Here is a 19312-nt window from a genome sequence, read left to right on the forward strand (position 1 = left end):
TCTCTTGTTGCGGAGCACAGGCTCTAGGCGCGCAGGCTTCAGTAGTTGCAGCATGGGGGCTCAGTAGCTGTGGCGCATGGGCTTAGTTGCTCCGCGGCATGTGGGATCTTCCTGGACCAGGGCTGGACCCCTGCACTGGCAGGTGGATTCTTAACCACTGCACCACCAGGGAAGTCCCCACACTGTTTATTTAAAACTGATCTGATATGGGTTGAGCCATAATGTGCCAGCCAGTGGTCAAGACCAAAACATTTTTGTTTGGGTATACTCCTATTCTCACAACGCAGGTATTCACCCTTTGCTCTAACCCCATGGAGTCTTGCCCAAGTGATATGATTATTGCAATTGGAAAATCATTTATACATGAATGTGTACTAAAATATTTGCATGTAAAACGTTATACTGTTTAGAGGCTTTTCCATTTTCAAAAGATTGAAAAGGCTTCAAGTTATCCTGGGATGATTTGTGGCTTACTGGACAGGATAATATTTGACAGGCTGAGTCCCAAAATTGTTCAGACTATAAGAGACGACATCAGTCCACTCCTGAGTCAGCACTGACTCACCCCCACTCCCAATTCTGTATTCCATAATCATGTGATTAAACACAAGTGGAGTCATATTCCTGACATGTTTCTTTAATTTCTTGTTTCCTCAAAGCTCATGACTTCTGTACATAAATTGCTTCTCACACTTGAGTTTAGCCAGATGTTCTGATGTGGTCCCAGGGGAGCAAAAGGACACATTTATTCATTTATCACATATTAGCTGAGCCCCTATTGTGTGACCTGGAACAGTGTTTGACACTGGGATTAAAAAGATGATTACACTGCCTTTGAACTAATTTAGTTTAGTGTTGTGCAAATGTGAACCTCATAATGTTCTTGTGGCAAATCACATAGGGATGAAAGTTCTGGGAAATGTAGTGCAAATCAAGCATGGATAAATTACGCTTTACCTTTAGAACTGTAATCTGTGCTGAGACCAAGCCAGTTCTCATCAATTTTGAAGTGGTATAACCAGTATCTTTAAATTCAAGAATGTTGAGGTCTGATGGCAGCCGCACCACTGGGTTATTAATATAGAAACATTATTTATTTATTTTTTAAAAAGTATAGTTGATTTACAATGTCGTGTTAGTTTCAGGTGTCCAGAAAAGTGATTCGGTTATATATATATTTATGATATATATTATATACATATTTTCAGATTTTCCATTATACGTTCTTATAAGTTGTGGAATATAGTTACCTGTGCTATACAGTAGGTCCTTGTTGTTTATCTGTTTTATATATAGTAGTGTGTATACGTTCATCCCAAACTCCTAATTTATCCTACCGCCCTTCCCCTTTGGTAACCATGGGATTGTTTCCTATGTCTGTGAGTCTGTTTCTGTTTTGTAAGTAAGTTCATCTGTATCCTTTTTTAGATTCCACAAATAAGGAAACATCATTTAGTCTCTTAGGTTTGGTCATCCATTAAGTGGGAAAAATCATTCTCATTTCTTTAGAGGTTTCCAGAGATTATCTAACCAACAGATTCGATTTTGCTGGCGAGCAACGGGCAAAATTTCCATAGATGGGATTGTTTTGTTTTCTCTTATTTAAGATTGGCAGCCAAATGGGCATCGCGGCTTCTAATCTCCCCCAAATGAAACACCAGTTTCACAAATCTAGTAATTCGAGTTCTGTGCCCAACAGGGTGCTACAGCTCACCACGTGGCAACACACATTTTCTGCTAACAGAATGGCAGCCTGCCAGCAGCATATTCTGAGTTACCGGGTTTCAGTATGCTGCCGGTTGGCACAGGTTTCAATCCTCTTATCAAAATGCGCCCAGCCATGCTCATAATGAAATGTTTCACTTCTCTTACATGTCCCTTCTCCAGCCCCCTGTCCACCTACTCAAAAAAGTGAGGATGAACTAAACTCTATCAAGGATGAAACTTTTCCTTCTCATCCCTGTTCCCCATAAATGGACCTCCAGATTAACCTAACAAAAGCTGCTCCCCAACTCACCAGTTTTTCTCTAAAACTTTACTCATCTCCATCTTTCCTGGCACCCATTTCCTCCCTGAGTCTTCCCCTTTCTCAAAGACATAAGTCAAGCAAATCCTCACGTCAGAAAAATAATACCGGCTTTAGCCACTTCCCTTCCAAAAGGGAAACGTTTTTGGTCCCACGAAGCCTTGCAAGGTGAGTGACTAAGTGTCTCGATTTGTCGGGGACCGAGGCGGCTCCCGGGAGGCAGGGCTTCCAGGGTTCAAAACCGGGCAGTCCTGGGCCAGCCGGACGGACCGCGGGCCGGACAGACGTGCGGCTTTGGGGAAGCAGCACCTAAGACAGGCCGAGAAGGAGGCTCCAGAATTCCCTCACGGGAGGATATTAAGGTGCGCAGGGCCGCGTAAACCCTCCCTCTCCCAGCAGCAGAGGAAACTGAGGCACCGCGAAGGCCGCGGCGGAATCTGTCGCCCGATCCTGCCGCTCCTTTGTCCCCGGGGCCCCCTCCTCTCCCCTCCCCTCCCCTCCCCTCCCCTCCCCCGGTCCCGCACCGCCCCTGCCCGTTCCTCCCCCTCCTCCAGCGGGCGCGGCTGACGCGGCCCAGGAGGAATGCGCTTCCGGAGGGAGAGGGCGGCGGCGACGGCCTGAGGAGCGGGATCGCCGCGCCTGGGAGGCGGTGCCGCGGGGGTCGTTTCCTGCCGGGAGGCGGCCCCACGCCGCTGAGTCTCCTCCTCCCGCCCGAGAGGAGGAGGCGGAGCCGCCGCCGCCGCGCCCGAGCCCGGCGCCAGCCAAGCCAGCCCTGGGGACAGGCCGAGCGGGAGCCGCGGAGCACAGGCCGAGCTGACCGCGCGGGCCGGACGCCGCGGGAGAAGGTGGGCGCGGGCGGGCGGCGTGCTCGGTGCGCGGCCGGGCCAGGGCCGCGGGGCAGGCGTGGGGGCCGCGGCCTCGGGGCGGATTCCAGTCGTCGGGCGGGGAGGAAGTCGGGCCGCGCCCGCTCTCGGACCTTCCCAGCCGGGGGTCGTCGGAGGGCGCTAGCCTGCCCGGACTCTGCCCGCCCCGAGCCGCGGTCGCGGAGGCCCGGGGCCGGGACCCCCCGCTAGGACGCCGGCCGTGGGCACGACCCTGCGGGCTAGGCGCGGACGGGCCTCCGCGGGCCGGCGTCCGGGGAGCGGCCTCGACCCCGGCTGCCCCGAGCCGCCGGCTGCCGGGCCTCCACGCTGGGGCCACTCACCCCCGGCTCCAGTTCTGCTCCTGGGGCGTCGCTGAGCCGCCGGGAAACGGGGCGCGGGGTCGGCGCGTCCTGTGGGCCCTTTCCCCTAATGCTGGGTGTAGACGCCCCGGCGGTGTCCAGGGCTAATGCCCGACCTGTGCCTGATTTGTGCCGTTCCTTATGATTCAGAACAAGTTGTATTTTTAAGAATGCTAGTATTTAATGCCTGAGCAATTTTTGTTTCATCAAATTTGTGCTTTTGAGTCAAAACCTAGCTCTAGTAAATTACGCTCTTTAAGGTTCCAATTCCCCATCTGTAAAATGGGAAAAATACCTACACTAATAATAAAACTAGTAATTGTTATAATAACGACAGTAAGGGCCAAGTTTAGCTCTACGCACTTTACCTTTATTTTCTCATTTAATCCCGGAGCCGGTCCAACGAGGTAGGTGCCGTTTTTATCCCTATTTTACAAGTGAAGAAACTGAGGCACAGGGAGCATAGGTGGTCATCCAGCTGTATGAAGACAATCCATGGCGTCTAGCAACCCATGTTTGAACCACAAGTAACTTTGCAAAAGTACAGTGTAGTGAAAAGCAAATGTAAAATGGAAGACACCTAGAGTAGATGCTCAATAAATATTAATTTCTTTTCTTTCCTTCTTGGTGTATTAAAAAGAGTTCTTAAAAAGTCTCAGCATGTGATTGGTAATATTAGTAAGGTTTCTTTGGATCTGCGTTCCACAGAAATAGGTGGGTAGAATTACTGGATTATTTTTTATTGTTGTTTTGATTGTACAAAAATGCCTGCCTTTACAATAGGTTGTGTAATAGACCACTTTAGAAATGATAAAGGGATTTTAGTTGCAAGTTACCCCTTCTAGATTTGTGGACATCTAGGCCCACGGGGTCAGGGCTTACTTAAGAGTCCCACTAAAATGTTCTATTTGAAAATAATTTTAGTTCATTGATTGATAATAAATGAGGGACTGAAGATGATTAACTGATAAATAGAAAACACATGAAACGAATCAATATTTTGGTTACAGGCGTTTGAGGAGAAAGCCATTTTACGCACCCTAAAATTCATTCCCTAGTTAAGAAGACAGGGGATGTGGTTAATACTTTACTCCTGTGAATAGAAAGCAAACAAACTCCAAATTAAGTCATGTATGTTGACTTCACAGACCTAAAATTTTAAGTTTTTGTAATGTCGATTCTTTTTAAAAGAATGTTAAGTTCTCTATTAAGATTATTTTCCCAATATTCTGTGTGTGCAAAGTATAGAATCAGCAGTATTGAAAATCACTGGATTTAGGTGGCTTTCTCCTCAACTTTCTGGTCAGTATAATTAAAAGCTGCCCCAAATTAGCATCACTGATGACCATGTAGTTCTATATTGGGGTCGATAAATTCCTAACTCCTGGAGAAACTCTGGGGACATCTGGTCACTTTATAAAATAGTGAAAATTAACAGTTTCAGGTGGTGCTAGTTTTCATGGAATGCTTGCCGCTTAATAGCCTCATTGCTTGGCTTCTTGCCAAATTGTGGCTTACAGCGTCGGGGGTAATACTCTATCTGAAGAAAATATATATTTTTAAAATCATTTTGTAAGTGCACTGGTTTGTCCTTAAGTACTCCGCTGGAGTGATGAGATGAAACATCTAACTGGTAAAAATTTCAGAACTTTGGAGTTCTGAGAATTGACATTTCTGAACGTGTAACAAGCTGAATTAGTATCTGAGGGAATTCATGTGGACTGATTTCCCCACTCTGCATGGAGAGTTAGGATCTGTCAGGTTGTCAGTAGAATTCTAGAAGATCATATTGTGCAAATATGTAAATATCTTTTGTTGTGTTAGCAGGTCTGTTCTGACTGGTTATATGTTGTGGGATTTTTGTCCTTTTATATTGCTATTGCAGAGGTGGGAGTCGGGGTCTAGAGGGTGGGCTTACAGGAGTATGAGTAGGGGAGAGTACATTAGTCTTCAGAACGCTGAAATGATAGCAGTATCTATAGCTGTAGAAAACTGAAAAAATTGTATGTATCTAGGTTACAGGAGGTGCAGTCCATGAAACCCCCAGAACATTAGCAGCCTTCGAATATGTCAGTAGATGGGTGAAAAAAATGTGGTATCTCTTGTTCAGGAGCTGTATGCAAAAGGAGCTAAACTATACTTTGTAAATTTCTCAACTTTTTTAAAGAGCGCTAATTATGAGACTTTTACAGAGTTAAGTTTTATTTATAAAATAATTTTTTAAAAAAGCCTCTAAGCTTTATTTTTGGTTTGTGGCTTTGGAAGATAAGGTTAAGGTTAGCTATATTTAGCAGTTTGCTAAAGCGTGTGTATATCATCTCATCGTGAAATGTGTGTATGTGAGTGAAAAACTGCTTCAAATATACATAGTACATACATGTATAAACACACAATTATAGGACTAATTTCAGTAAACAGTCTCCAGAGTACCCCAGGGATGTATAAAATAACTCACTGGAGTGTAGGAAGAATATATTAGACTTAATTTTATATATATATATTTTTAATCTCATATTTTAAAGTTTAAATTTTTATTATGGTTTATAATATCTTACTGTATTGCTGTAGAAGTACATGTATTTTAATTTGTACGTAAGTACGTATTTTGGAGTACATGTATGCTCAATTTTTTTTTTTTAATAATAAAGGTGAGTATTAAAAAGCTTTGGAGATCCTTGGTGTGGGGATGCCTTGGGTGGGGCTACGAGGACTCCTTTTTCGGAGGGAGGACGGGTCAGACCTGGTGTCTGAGGTAAGAGAGGAGAAAGGAACTGAAGTGGCCCGGGTCTCTGCTTAAGAGGTGCGCTTGGCCGAGGCAGGCAGCGCGACCACAAGGGGGTGGTGCTGGTCGCCTGGAGGGAGGGGAGTGCTGAACTCATCCTGCTGAGCCAGCTGGGGTGTAGTGGAACATGCCCATTGCGAGCTCAAAACCAGCAGTCGGGCTGGGAGACTGAGACTGGGGACTCCCTCGTCTGTCAGTGCTAGTTGACGCTCTAGGCTGCAGGTGAAAATACTGGAGAGCGTGTAGAGTGAAAAGGGGCCGCGGAGAGGCCCTGGGAACACTTTCACAGTCAGGGGCCCGGTGGAGGAAAAGGAATCTAGAAAAGCATTTTCCTTCCCCAGTTTGTTTGAATTTCTGATTCCTTCCTATGACAGCTAAGTGAGTGACCTGGGTATTTTCAGGGATTTCCTGTGATGGGCATGTTTGAGGTGAAGAGAGAAGCATCATTAGGTAAGCGGTTGGATGCAGGAAAGGCTTCTTGATTGGGGAACTTGGGTTTTGGGCAAGCTGGGCCTGAACTTCTCTGGGACGATTCTTGGAACACCTCACCTGGAAAGGGGTTTGGTTTCTGCATCTGCACCATAAAGTAGTCTCTTGGTTTCTCTCTCTGTGTCACCGAAGAGCTGAAGGCCAGCTGTTGCATGCCCTGGCCCTGCAGAGTGCAGGTCTTCCCTCTCCCATGAGCAGCCATCTTCTCCTGCCCTCACCCCAGAGGATAGGTGCTGTGCCAAGTCGTGGCTTTGAGAAGGCTGCCAGTGCTGGCGAGCCAAGTGGGTTACAGTTAGCTCTCTGTCCGGGTGGAGCTCTGTTGTTCATGCCTTTTTTAAAAAATAAATTTATTTATTTATTTTTGGCTGCGTTGGGTCTTTGTTGCTGCGCGCGGGCTTTCTCTAGTTGCAGAGAGCGGGGGCTACTCTTCGTTGCAGTGTGCGGGCTTCTCACTGTGGTGGCTTCTCTTGTTGCGGAGCACGGGCTCTAGGCACATGGGCTCAGTAGTTGTGGAATGCGGGCTCAGTAGTTGTGGCATGCGGGCTCAGTAGTTGTGACTCACGGGCTCTAGATTACAGGCTCAGTAGTTGTGGCGCATGGGCTTAGTTGCTGCGTGGCATGTGGGATGTTCCCGGACCAGGGCTCGAACCCGTGTCCCCTGCATTGGCAGATGGATTCCTAACCACTGTGCCATCAGGGAAGTCCCGTCCATGACATTTTAATCCATCAGTATACTGAGTGCCACTTCCTGAGCAGTGCAGTGCTGAGTGGGTATAGATCAAGAAGTTGACCTGCACCTTGCTGTTGAGGATACTATCTAGTTGGGACAAGTTGTGTTCAATCTAGGGAACCATAGCAAATACCACAGAATGTTTTACACAAGGTACTGTACCAGGTAATATTCTCTAATAGATTTTTTTTTTTTTTTTTTTGTGGTACACGGGCCTCTCACCGCTGTGGCCTCTCCCGTTGCGGAGCACAGGCTCCGGACGCGCAGGCCTATCGGCCGTGGCTCACGGGCCCAGCCGCTCCGCGGCATGTGGGATCTTCCCGGACCGGGGCACGAACCCCTGTCCCCTGCATCGGCAGGCGGACTGTCAACCACTGCGCCACCAGGGAAGCCCCTCTCTAATAGATTTTGAGGAAAAGATCAGCATTGGCTTAAGTGGTTTTGGAAGGCTGTGTAGAGGAGCTTGGAATGGTGTGACCAAAGAGACGGGTGACAGAGGTGACATGGTCAAAGGACAGTATAGTTAGAAGGGAGAATACAGTCTAATTTAGCAAATAAATATTGCTTGACTACTTTGATATATAATCATACATATATAAGTATATATGCATTTATAGTATAAATATATATAAATAAAATGAAGGCTGTATAAAATGAAGGCCTGGATTCTTGCCCTCCAGCTCTAGTCTGGTGTGGCTCACAGACATGATTACAATCAGTTATAATAGAAATTTGAATTAAAACAACACTGTGTTATTGAGCATCACTGAAGGTTTGTCATTTACTGCGCTAGATACTATCAAGAATATCTTTTGGGACAAAAAAAAGGAGTAGTTAATTTGCTTATGGTGGTTGGTAAAGAGATTAAGAGCCAATGAAGGCCAAAAAAATTTCAGAAAGGTAGAAGAAAAATTAATATTTAATTTTGTTGTAGGGAATCTAGTTTCAGTGGAGTGATGAGGGAAGCATTTACATGAAAAATTAATTGTGTACCATTTGATGTGTGGAGGTCACATTTCCATGTATAAATGTTTATTGAATGAATCTGTAAATAACTTAAGCTTTCATAGTCTTTGTGAAATTAGGAATAATTACCTCCAGTATTTTATAGTTCATTATTTATTTCAGATAGTAATTTCTTTGCTTCTCAGAAGGCGTGATGGTGGGTCATATTTGATTGTTGGAGGAAGAGATTGTAGTTTTAAAAGTTGCATTTAGTATTATGTTATTTTAGGAAAGCACAGCAGAAACACAACAGGGAGTGGATTTGCACTCACTAAAGAAGCGTGGTTTAAAAAGACCTCGAACCATTAATTAAGTAGTCACTCAGGTTCTTATGTTTAGAAGTCAGTGAATGAGTTGAAGCAGTAATCAAGTAAACTGATCTGTAGGTCACTGTAAAGATATTTGTTTTACATTCATGGTAATATTTTATCCTTGCAGTAGTTCTAAGGTAGACATTATTCCCAACTTAGTGCTGAGTAAAGTGAGAAATTGGTTTCTACCTATATTTAGTTAGGCTTTAAAACATTTATCCTCTCTCTATATATATGTGTATATATATATATATATATATATATATATTTAAAATATATTCAGCACTATGTTTGTTTCAATCCAGTACAGGGCAGAGAAGAGATGTGACAAAAGATATGGTCAAAATTTATTAAAGTTTTGATCAAGTAAGAATTTTGGAGTGACCTACCTGAAAAGTAGATAAAATTACACAAGGGAACATAACTTACAATTCTCCTTAATTGAAATTATGTGGAACAAATCTTGCTTTTTGATACCATTAATTAAGGTGGTAAACTTTTTTTTGCTAGCTCCATTCATAGTTATCTTTGTAAACTTGCCCCAAAGTAAAATTTCTCAACCAAAGCAGTTGCTAACTTGCGCTTCTTTTCCCTTCACAGGGAAAGGCAAAATCTGTAGACATAGCCAAGTATAAAGGCCAAGTATAAAGAAGGAACAGCTCACTAGTCTGGTTTGAAATATATCAACTGCTGGGTAATATCTGTTGAGTGGAAGGAGGATCTCCGAAGAATTAAGTTCAGGCAACTTTTCATGCTCATTTTGGATCAGCCCTTAATATTATGCCTTAATAGCTTTGTTTAAAGTGTTTATTTTTTGCTTGTATTTTAAGTCCTTTTGCAGTCTTTGAGTATATTTTGTGTCCCTTCACCAGTTTTTGGAATTTAATGCTTAATTCATTTTTCTTTTGTCCTCATGTAAAGGCTATAACTTTTTGATAGGGGAGGTGGTGGTGGAGGTATACCAGTTATCTACTTATTGGATCACTATTGGCTGTATCATGTTTCTAATTGCCTTGACTTACTTTGAATTCCCTGTGGTCAAGCCTGCTCTTCCTGTCATGTTGATTCTGTTCCTCATGTGTCTGAGTTCTATAGAGGATTTCAACTTAAATTTCCTTCCTTATCTCTATACTTTTCCTCTAGTTTTGTGGTTTTACTGTTTCTGATTGCTATAAAATCTATTTGAGATTTTCTAAATTCCTTGAAGAGCATAATGAGTTCATTCTCCTTTTTTTTTTCAGAGAAGATTCTTCATTTTCTTTCCACTTTTTCTGCTGTAGAAATTTTTCTTAGATGTTCAGTTTCGTGCCCTTACTTCTCCCCACTTCCAGCTTCTTTATCTTTGAGGCTTTTTATTTGCCCACTAGAAGTATTTCCATTCTTTATCTTTCCGTTGCAGTGTGTGGCGGTGGGTGGTGATGATTGATCTTCCATGTTCTCATTTTCCTGGAGAAGGTGGGTAGAGTAGTCACTAGTGATGAATTTTGTTCTGTCTGTTACTCTGTAATTAAAGTATTAGCCCCGTTCTCAGGTTTCAAATTTTTTTGTAAGCCTGTAGCTTTGGAGCAGTTGAACCTTTGTCGTTGGAACTCAACTCAGGCTGTTACTACCTTTGGGCAAGAAGGGGTCAGTGCTCAAAAAAAGCTTTTTTTTTCTTCTGGGTGGGAGTAGTGAATTTTAGAAAGTTTTCTACTTCAGACTACTATTTATCGACCACAGTGGGTGGAAAAGGACTTCAAAGGGGGTGTTGTGTCTTTGCCTTGGAGTACTCAACCTCCTCTCTTTCCTGTTCCCTCTCTTTTCCCCCTTTCATCTTATCTGCTAAGTTTTGTTAATCATTAATTGTAGCTTATTACTTGGGCCATAAGCACCTCCATGGTCACTGCCATGCACCTCTTCCTGCCAGAGAGAGGGGAAAAATGTTTAGTTTTAGTTGTTCTTCCTGCAAGGGGGAAAGGTGCTCTTGCCCCGGAGGAATTCATCCCCAAGCTGTCACTCTCAAATTTGATGGCATAGAGAAGAGCAGCCTCTCAGAGTTCCTTCCGTTTACATCCTCCCATCTGCTTGCTCTGTGTGGGGAGAAGCTGGATGAACTGCACGGTAATTCCCCGAGGCTTTCAGCTTGGCTCCGTGTTCCTTTTTTGGACTGTGTTGATTTGTAGATATTAATCTATTATTGGACTATTTATTTTTTTCCTTTTAAAAGCAGATACAGAAAATAGTGTTGGTGTTACAGACTTGAGATGAATCCAACCTTATTATATTTTTAGGAGAGGCTTATAATATATCTCAGTATAGGTATCTTAATCTTTTTCACCAGTAAGGTGAAAAGATTTAAAATGTTAGGGTATAAAAAAGGAAGCAAATTCTGTTCTCTGGAAGAGAGTATTGGACTGGTGAGAACCCTTAACCTTTCTTATTAGAAACCTACATATATTGAAAGCTTGGGCTTTCGAATACTCCTGGGTTCCCAGCTTTGTCACCTGTGTCTGGTACATGGTAGATACGCAATAGGTATTTGTTGACTTGAATTTAATTAGTTGTATTGAATAAAAATGTGTTCTTGTGCAAAGATCTTGTAGGAATAAATCTTTTGTGGATGACTTCCTTTTGTACTATGACCTTTTGGGCATAGTTGGCTTCTGGGCACCTAATTTTAAAACTTGAAGTAAATGTAACTCACCACATTTTTTTAAAAGTAATTTTTCTCTCAAGTGTAATTGTTTAATTTCTACAAATAAAGTACTTATAAAATTTCCAAAGACTTTATCTGTAAATGTAAAAAGAAATGCCAAATGAGTGATTTGTCACATTGTTAAAAACATTAATAGATAATAAGTGTGTATTTAAAAGTTTGAACAGCTCATAAAACCACATTTAACCTTGATGAATAAAGATGAGTTTACAGTGGAGATAAAAGTAATTATGTACAGTTTTTGACAAGGGGAACAATTGCACATATTTGAGGTTGTTAACCACTAAAAGATTGTTTTGGGGAGGTGTTTAACATTATTTACTGTTCACGGGATGAGTTTTGACCCTTTAGATAAAATTTAACTTAGTAAGAAATGATATTAGGATGAAATGCTTTTGTAGGAATGAGACCGTAACTTGTGGGTATACTCATGAAATTTGACAATTAAAATACTTAACTTGTTGCCTCCAATCACTTTGAAGGACTGAGAAATAAACTCACAGAACATTTTAAGTCCTTTCCATTTCTGTGCTCCGAGTCACTTCTAACAGTAGAAGGATGTTCTTTTATCTTTAAAATAGTGACTGAGTAGGCCTTCAAAAAAAATTGTCGTTTAGTGGAGCCCAGAGTCAGGTCGTAGCTTCAGAATTCAGGTGGTCTGGTTTCAGGTCTACCTGTGCAACTTTGGAGAAGTTATTTAACCTCTCTGTGGTTTGGTTTCCTCATATATGAAACAAAGGTAATATCATTCCCAACCTTGTAGAGTTACTTAGAGAAGATAGTTAGCTGTTATTATTTTCATTATTATTGTCATCATTATAGTCATTTGAAGGTGTCGGAATAAAAGTAAGATAACTCTCTGTTACAAATTACCTGAAATCATCAAAACCTCAGTTACTGTATTACTCTTGTCTGCGCCTGGTGCGCCTCGTCTGGCCTCTTCTGAACGAGCAGGTCTCCTGTTGAAGTAGTCCTCAGTGGGCAGCAGTCCCTGAGTGAACCAGACTGTTCCAAGCTTCTGATCCAAGTTTCTCCTGTATCTTCTCAGGGCAGTTTCCTTCTTTCTTTTTGCCTCTCCTAGATTTGCTTCCCCATGACAGAAGAAGCCTCAAGTCATTCTTGCTTATTTCTATTTGTATTAGGTATGTTATCCTCCACCCTGATCTTTTTTAAAGGTGATTTGTGATACTAACATTCAGAAATATCCGTGCTTTATCTAATGTAGTAATAAAAAGCACTGAGATTTTGCTGCTTTTATTGTTTTACATACAATTTGTTCTAAATATAATTGTTAGAAAGTAGAATAATCCTACTTAAATGTGGAACCTAAATTATTATTATCTAATTATACTTAACATAATAATTAGTATCTAATTAATATAATAATTAGCATCTGATTAAACCTTATTATATACAGTATAAGGTTTTGATGTCATATCAAAATAATATTTGAGTGGCTCTAAAAATCAGTCTTAATCTATTTCTCGCAGTTGTGTTCTTTCTAACCCTTACACTTTATCCTTTCTTCCGTATCTTGTGTTTCACCTAACATGGGTCAATTCAGAGTTTTTGGTTATAATTAGGATTGAAAAAAAGCAAAACATTCAAACATGGTTACTTAAAAAAAATTTTTTTTTTAATTGGGGTATAGTTGTTTTACAGTGTTGTGTTAGTTTCTACTGTACAGTGAAGTGGGGTTCCCTGTGCTGTACAGCAGGTTCTTGTTAGTTATCTGTGTTATACATATTAGTGTATATATGTCAATCCCAATCTCCCAATCCATCCCACACCCCCTTCCCCCCCTTGGTGTCCATACGTTTGTTCTCTACGTCTTCGTGTCTGTTTCTGCCTTGCAGACAGGTTCATCTGTACCGTTTTTCTAGATTCCACGTAGGTGCATTAATATACGATATTTGTTTTTCTCTTTCTGGCTTACTTCATTCGTTATGACAGACTCTAGGTGCATCCATGTCTCTACAAATGACCCAATTTTGTTCCTTTTAAAAACAGTTGCTTCTTTATTGAATCAAGTTGTCGAGCTCCAGCTGTAATGTGTAGTAATAATGATAACAAGCACCGTCTAGGTAGTGCTTACAATGTGCCCGATGCTGTTTTAAATGCTTTATATTTACAACTCATTTAAACTTCACATAACCCCTATAAGGTAGGAACTACCTTGCCCATTTTAAAGATGAAGAAACCGAGGCATAGATTAAATAACTCTCCAGTATCACCTACCTAATCAGGGGTTGATCAGAGGTTTTAGCCCAAGCATCTGGCTCCACAGTCCACACTCTGAACTCTGCTACTCCTTAGCAAACAGTGGTGGGCACAGCACCCTTCTTGCCCTTGTTAAACTTACTTTTTTTTTTTTGGACACCTCAGAGTATCTGCAGTTATCTTTAGATTCTTAATTTATTAAATATTAAGGTACCGTGCTAGGTACAGAGGACATGGAGACTTGACTTCTAGAAGATGACAATCCATAAGGCAGGTCAGCCTTACTACACATCTATAGTAGATGGGTAAGAGCTACTACATACATCTTAAATACTCAGTCTTTTAAACAGAGGTTGTTTGTGTTAATACATGTACATGTCTGTACGTGAGTCACCCAGCTGAAATCCCCTCCCCGGTTCTTGCCATCCTTGAGGCTCTCAGGAGTCAATGCAGGTGACACTTAGCACATTCTGGTCTAACACTTTTCTGGCTCTTTCATCTCCCGTGGCTTTGAGCGCTGGACTCCAAACCGCTTCTGTCCCCCTCACTTCCTCCTGGCCTCCTCTGGGTCCTGCTGCTGCAGCTCAGAGCAGTTCTGTGACTCACTCCGGCTGACTGCATCTTGCCTGGAGTGCTTCTGTCTTTTCAACCCCTGGGGCTTCTCCAACAAGCCCTGTCTGTCCGTAGAATGAGAAGCTGGCAGCAGCCTTCTGGGCTGCTGCACTGTTGTTCTTGGAAGTGTAGGGCAGCTCATGCCCTTGGGGCAGACTTCTACCTGTGGGGACTCGAACTGACAGACGTGTCTTCACGGTGATCCTCCTCTGGACACACTTTCTACAGTTGTCCCTGGTATTCTAGGGGGACTGTTTCCAGGACACGTCCTGTCTTCCCCACCCCCAACCAAATCCGCAGAGGCTCAGGTCTCTCTTATAGGATGGTGTAGTATTTGCATGTAACCTATGCACTTCCTCACATATACTTTAAATCACCTCTAGATGACTTATAATACCTAATAAAATGTAAATACTATGTAAATAGTTGCCTGTGCAGGGCACATTCAAGTTTTGCCTTTTGGAACTTTCTGGAATTAAAAAAATTTTTTTTCCCCATCTGTCATTGGTCGAATCCAGCAGTGGAACCTATGGATCCAGGGGGTGAACTGTATGCACTTCTCAGAACTTCTCAGTAAGACCAAGCCCCCAGGCACCCACTGCGGTAGCTAACGCGCCCTGGCCTTTCCTCCTGGTTTGCTCTCTTGAGCACCTCTCGTTCCCAGGCCACCTTCCGAGTGAGCTGCGAGCACACATGCTTTATCTCAGGCTCCGCTGTGGGGACAGACCCCAGCGAAACCGGTCCCCGTAGCCGTCTCCTCACCTGGACCTTTCACCCCACACTGCCTGACCCTGAAATGGTACAGCCGGCTCCTCAGCCCCTTTCTCTCACCTGCACCCTGATCTCTGGGCCTTTGACTTTGTCCTCTTCTCTTTGTTGATGTTCTGTCCGCACTGCCACTGCTCTGACCCCTTCCTCCTCCTGCACTTGCTCTGTAAACAATGGAATTAATTCAGCAGTTTCACATTGGAGTTTAAGGACCCATAGGAGGTAGTCTCAGCGATTTTTGAGTGTTGCTACAGGAATTTCTAAAAATTTTGGGCTTTTGTGCAAATAATTATAATAATAAACAAGCAGTATGTGGATTATCTGGTTGACCACCTTATAACTGAGTGTGTATATATATAGATATATATATATGTTATTTCAGTGCCTATGTTTGTGTTTGTATGTGTAAGTGAATTTTGGTTCATAATGTACAGGAGCCTGGAGCATGAGGCATTTTCTATCTAGCTGTAAATTGGCTTGCATATACCTAAGTGAATTGAAAATTGTTATCCCTAGGGTGTCTACAGTAACTGTTTGCTCTTTAAAGAGGGTCTGCATAGTAACTAATTCTGAGAAGCTCTTCTTTCCTGGGCTTCTAAATAATGTCCAAGAAAAATGTCATACAGTTTAACGTATTTCAGCTAAAGTTTATGAGCACTGATTTTATGCCAGGTGCTTCTAGGTCCTGTGTTCTTGGTGCTTAGAACCTGTCAGGGCAGACGCTTAACAGGTAGTTTCAGGTGAGATGAGTGTTAGAAATGTGTCTTTATAATTAGGGTGTCCGGTACCTGCTGGGCCCTCAGCATTGCTCTACAATCCTGTTGCATCTTCTTGATTTTCTTCAGTCTCCCAACTCCCCCCTCCCCTTTTCTCCCAGCACTTGTCCTTGCTTCCTATTTCAGGAAAAAACGTGAGCTGTGATGAGTGAACTTGCTCAGCTTTTTACCCCCTGCCCTGACTTAGAGAAAGATGCTGCACCTCTATTCAGGGGAATATGCCCCTTGTGCTGCACGCCTGTTTGCTCCAGGGGGGCCTGGCTCCATCACTCTCTTCGTGTCTGCCTGCAGCTGTCCTCTCTTCCTTAGTATTCTTTTCTTCACCGTCTCAACCATCTTCATAATTTCATTGCCGTCCACAACTCTTGGGTATGTATCTCTAACCCTGAATTCCTGAAAGCCAGGCCCATAGGTCTTAATTTCCCAGTTTGTATCTTTCCTAGATTTCACACAGGCCTTTCACATTCCACATTTCTAAATCAAAATCAGTATTTTCTCCCCTAACTCCGTTCTCCTTCTGTCTTCTTCATTTGAAAGTGATGATCCCTTCTTCTCTCACCCTGCCTTATCTAAGCAACCGTCTTCCTTATCTAAGCAGCCCTCAGGTCCCTGCTAATCACTGATTTGTCTTCTTGTCCATTGTTACTCTGAAACCTCAGCAGTAAGTTTTGTACCTGTCCAGTAGCTCCTGTCTTGCCATTCATCCTCTACCCCACTGATTTTCTGCCACTTAACATGTTGTCGTGTTACTACCCTGTGCCATTTTTTTCCAGCTTCCTTGCTACATGTAGAATAGAATCTAAACTCTCAGCGTGAATGGCATTTAAGGCTCTCTGTAACCTGACTGTAACCTCCTGCCTTGCTGGTCTCGGTTTCTGTTATTTCCAGCTTATAATTTAAGTCTCAGAAATACCTAAGTACTTTAAGATTCTTTTTGGCCTTTATGATATTTTAAGATTTTAACATAATTTATACTTACTGTAGAAAATTACAGGGATAAAATAATCACTCATCCCACTGACCAGATTTAACTACAAATAACATATAAATACATTTTTTCTAGTCTTTTTTCTGTAAAGCTAGAGCAAATCAATTCCAGTTTGGGGGGAGAGAGAGAAGTCACCCAAACATGTATGTTTAGTAATAAGATTGGAAAGAAGTTATTACAGTTCTTCTCAGGACTCCGTGGCCTTGCACGTGCAAAGCTTTTGCCTGGGGTGTTTCTCTCCAGTGCCTGCTCGTTTCCTATGAGGCTGCGGTTTGAGCCTTCATGAAGCTTCTGAACTTGTGCCGGCAGATTTTGGCATCCTCAGCGCACTTTGTCCTTAGCTTCATTGTAGAAACCACCATATCACATTGTAATTATTTGTATTTTTTGTCTTTGAACTGAAAATTCCTTGAGACAGCGATCTTTGTATCTCCAGTAGGGCACAGAGCCTGACAGAGTTGGCAGAGGAAAAACATCCAGAAGGTAAGGGAGAAGCCAGTGAAGTTCATGAGAACAGAGCACGTTAAGAAAGAACAGTGAGGTGTAGTCAGTGTTGCTGTGTAAATTCTTTGGGTGGTAAACTGATGTATGTCCCCAGGTACGTTTTGTAGGCAGGCACTAAAGTTTTGAATGAATGAGTGAATGAATGGATGCAGAGAGTAGGATAGGCCTGGGAAGTTTTCTTTTTCAAGAGCAGTTTCACATGCACGGTGGGAAGCGGACACCCAGTTACACAGGTGGAGGAGGGAGACGGAGACCCAGGTAGACAACTATTTCTAGACCTTTGATCGTGAAGACAGTGAAAGTTAGGATGAGGACAGGACCTGAAGGCGTCTCTCCCTGGTGGCCTCTCCTCAGGAACTGTTCTGTGTGGAGTGCTCTTGCGGGGAGACTCCGCGGGGCACCTTTCTCAGCCCGAGAGTCACCTGGGGTGTGGGCCCCACCTCCCAGGGGAGGGGTTTTCAGGCCTGGGGTTCTCCCTGGACCACACACTGACCGCTGCTGCCTCAGGGCCTCTGCAAGTCTCTGGAGCTCTTGGGGCGCCACCCTTCCTCCCTGCCCCCTCGCCCCGCCGCCTCTCTGCTGCCTGCTCTCCTCGGGGCCCTCCTCGCTGCTCTTGTCTCCGCCCGGCCGTCCTCGTGGCTTTCCTTTACCCCTAACTGCCGCCGTCTTCCGTCTCCTAGGGCTTCTCTGCTTCCCTTTGCAGGCCTGGCCGCTGCCCTGGCGGGGCTGCTGCTGGCCTCGGGCTGCCCTCCACCCTGGTTCCTTCGGTGGCTCTACAGCCCTGGCGCTGCCTGCTTCCTCAGGAGGCTGATCTTTGGCGCATCAACGTTTATAGAAGGAAAAGAAAAATGGCATTAAAGTAGTATTTTAAAACTACGGGACCTAAGAACGTTAGGAAACTTTTCCTGCTACCAAATAACTTTACCTTAGTGGTGCTTCTCTGAGTTGTGTAACATTTTAAAGGTTTCCCAAGGTAGTCTAGTAGTCCTTAAGGTGACCTGAGTTGTATCCTGAAGACACACGTATCAGAGTCCATATATGGACCAAATATTTGTTCTGTTCTCTTTGTGTAGAAACTGCCCAGATGTTCCATTCATCACAGTCATGCATTTCTTAGGGCGTCTTGCTGTTCCAGGTCCTTTTAATCATAGCTTTGGAATTGATAACATTATTTGAATTGTTTAGAATTATAGTCTGCGTGGATTTTTTACACATCGAACCTTTTAGTCAGGCCTTAAAAGGTAAACTGTCAGGCATTTCACACTTCAGTGACCCACAGCTTTTGTTGGGCTTTTGGATGCAGTCACAAGTAATTACGTAAGCAAAACTGTGGCATAACAGAACTGGCTGCTCCGAGCACAGTTGCAAAGTGGATGACTGTGCAAGTTATTCATACTGCTTTTCTTTGGGAAACCAGAAAATGTGAGCAGCATTTGACAGAGGAAACCCAGTATCCCAGGGGTGCTCAGAACATAACTTTAAAGCATTTTCTTGGAGCTGTGGGATTGTATCAAGAACATAAGCCCTTGAAAATGAGGGGTTTTGAAAGAAATTTTTTTTTCTTATTACAGGAAATTCACCAAGAAAGAAAAAAATTCCACACAGTACCCTGCCGTAATTGTTTTTACTAAGAAAGTGAAAAGAAGAAAACACTAGAACAATTTAAAAACAAATGAACCCATTGTCTTTATATTATGCTTATAACTGTCATCTCCAGGATTCTTTGGTTACTTTATACGTTTATATACTGTTATTTTTACATACCTGTCATCTTAATGTGTTCTTTGCATCCAAAAGTTATTCTGTAAACCTTTTGATGTTACTACAGTATTCTTTTGACTCCAGCAGTCCATCAAGTTGATAGTTAGCCCTTTCCCCATCATTCTAGAGGACGTTGGCACTTTTGTCTGTTATAAACATGCTAGAGTCTATACTGAAAGTGTATGTGCATGTGTATCACTTTTTATATTTTAAATTATTAGGATGAATTCCTAGTAGCTCGTTTACTAAGTCAGAGGGTAGAAACAGTTTTAATGCTTTTTGATATAGATTGTTAAATTATTTTCCCCCAAGTTATACCAGTTTGCAGCCATCTCTGGTCTCTCTTAGCCATCTGCAGTAAGTCTTTGTTCTGTTGTTTCGTTGGGTTAAAAAACTTTTTCCTGCTTGCTGGTTTACCTTACA

The 19312-nt window shown here is 42.9% G+C and overlaps 1 protein-coding gene across 2 annotated transcripts in view; it reads left to right on the forward strand.

Moving 5' to 3' along the window:
- The first annotated feature begins 2286 nt into the window (after positions 1-2286).
- ITGB1 (integrin subunit beta 1) overlaps positions 2287-19312 on the forward strand; it is a 44236-nt gene continuing 27210 nt past the window's right edge. The window contains exon 1 of one of the 2 annotated variants that reach the window (XM_060097689.1): positions 2287-2388. The gene's annotated coding sequence lies outside the window, so the exon portion shown is untranslated. Of the gene's footprint in view, positions 2389-2708; positions 2872-19312 lie in introns of those variants that run through there. The other variant, XM_060097688.1, reaches the window with a different exon arrangement.

Source organism: Mesoplodon densirostris, chromosome 4, assembly GCF_025265405.1.
Source record: "Mesoplodon densirostris isolate mMesDen1 chromosome 4, mMesDen1 primary haplotype, whole genome shotgun sequence".
In the NCBI taxonomy this organism is placed as follows: Eukaryota; Metazoa; Chordata; class Mammalia; order Artiodactyla; family Ziphiidae; genus Mesoplodon; species Mesoplodon densirostris.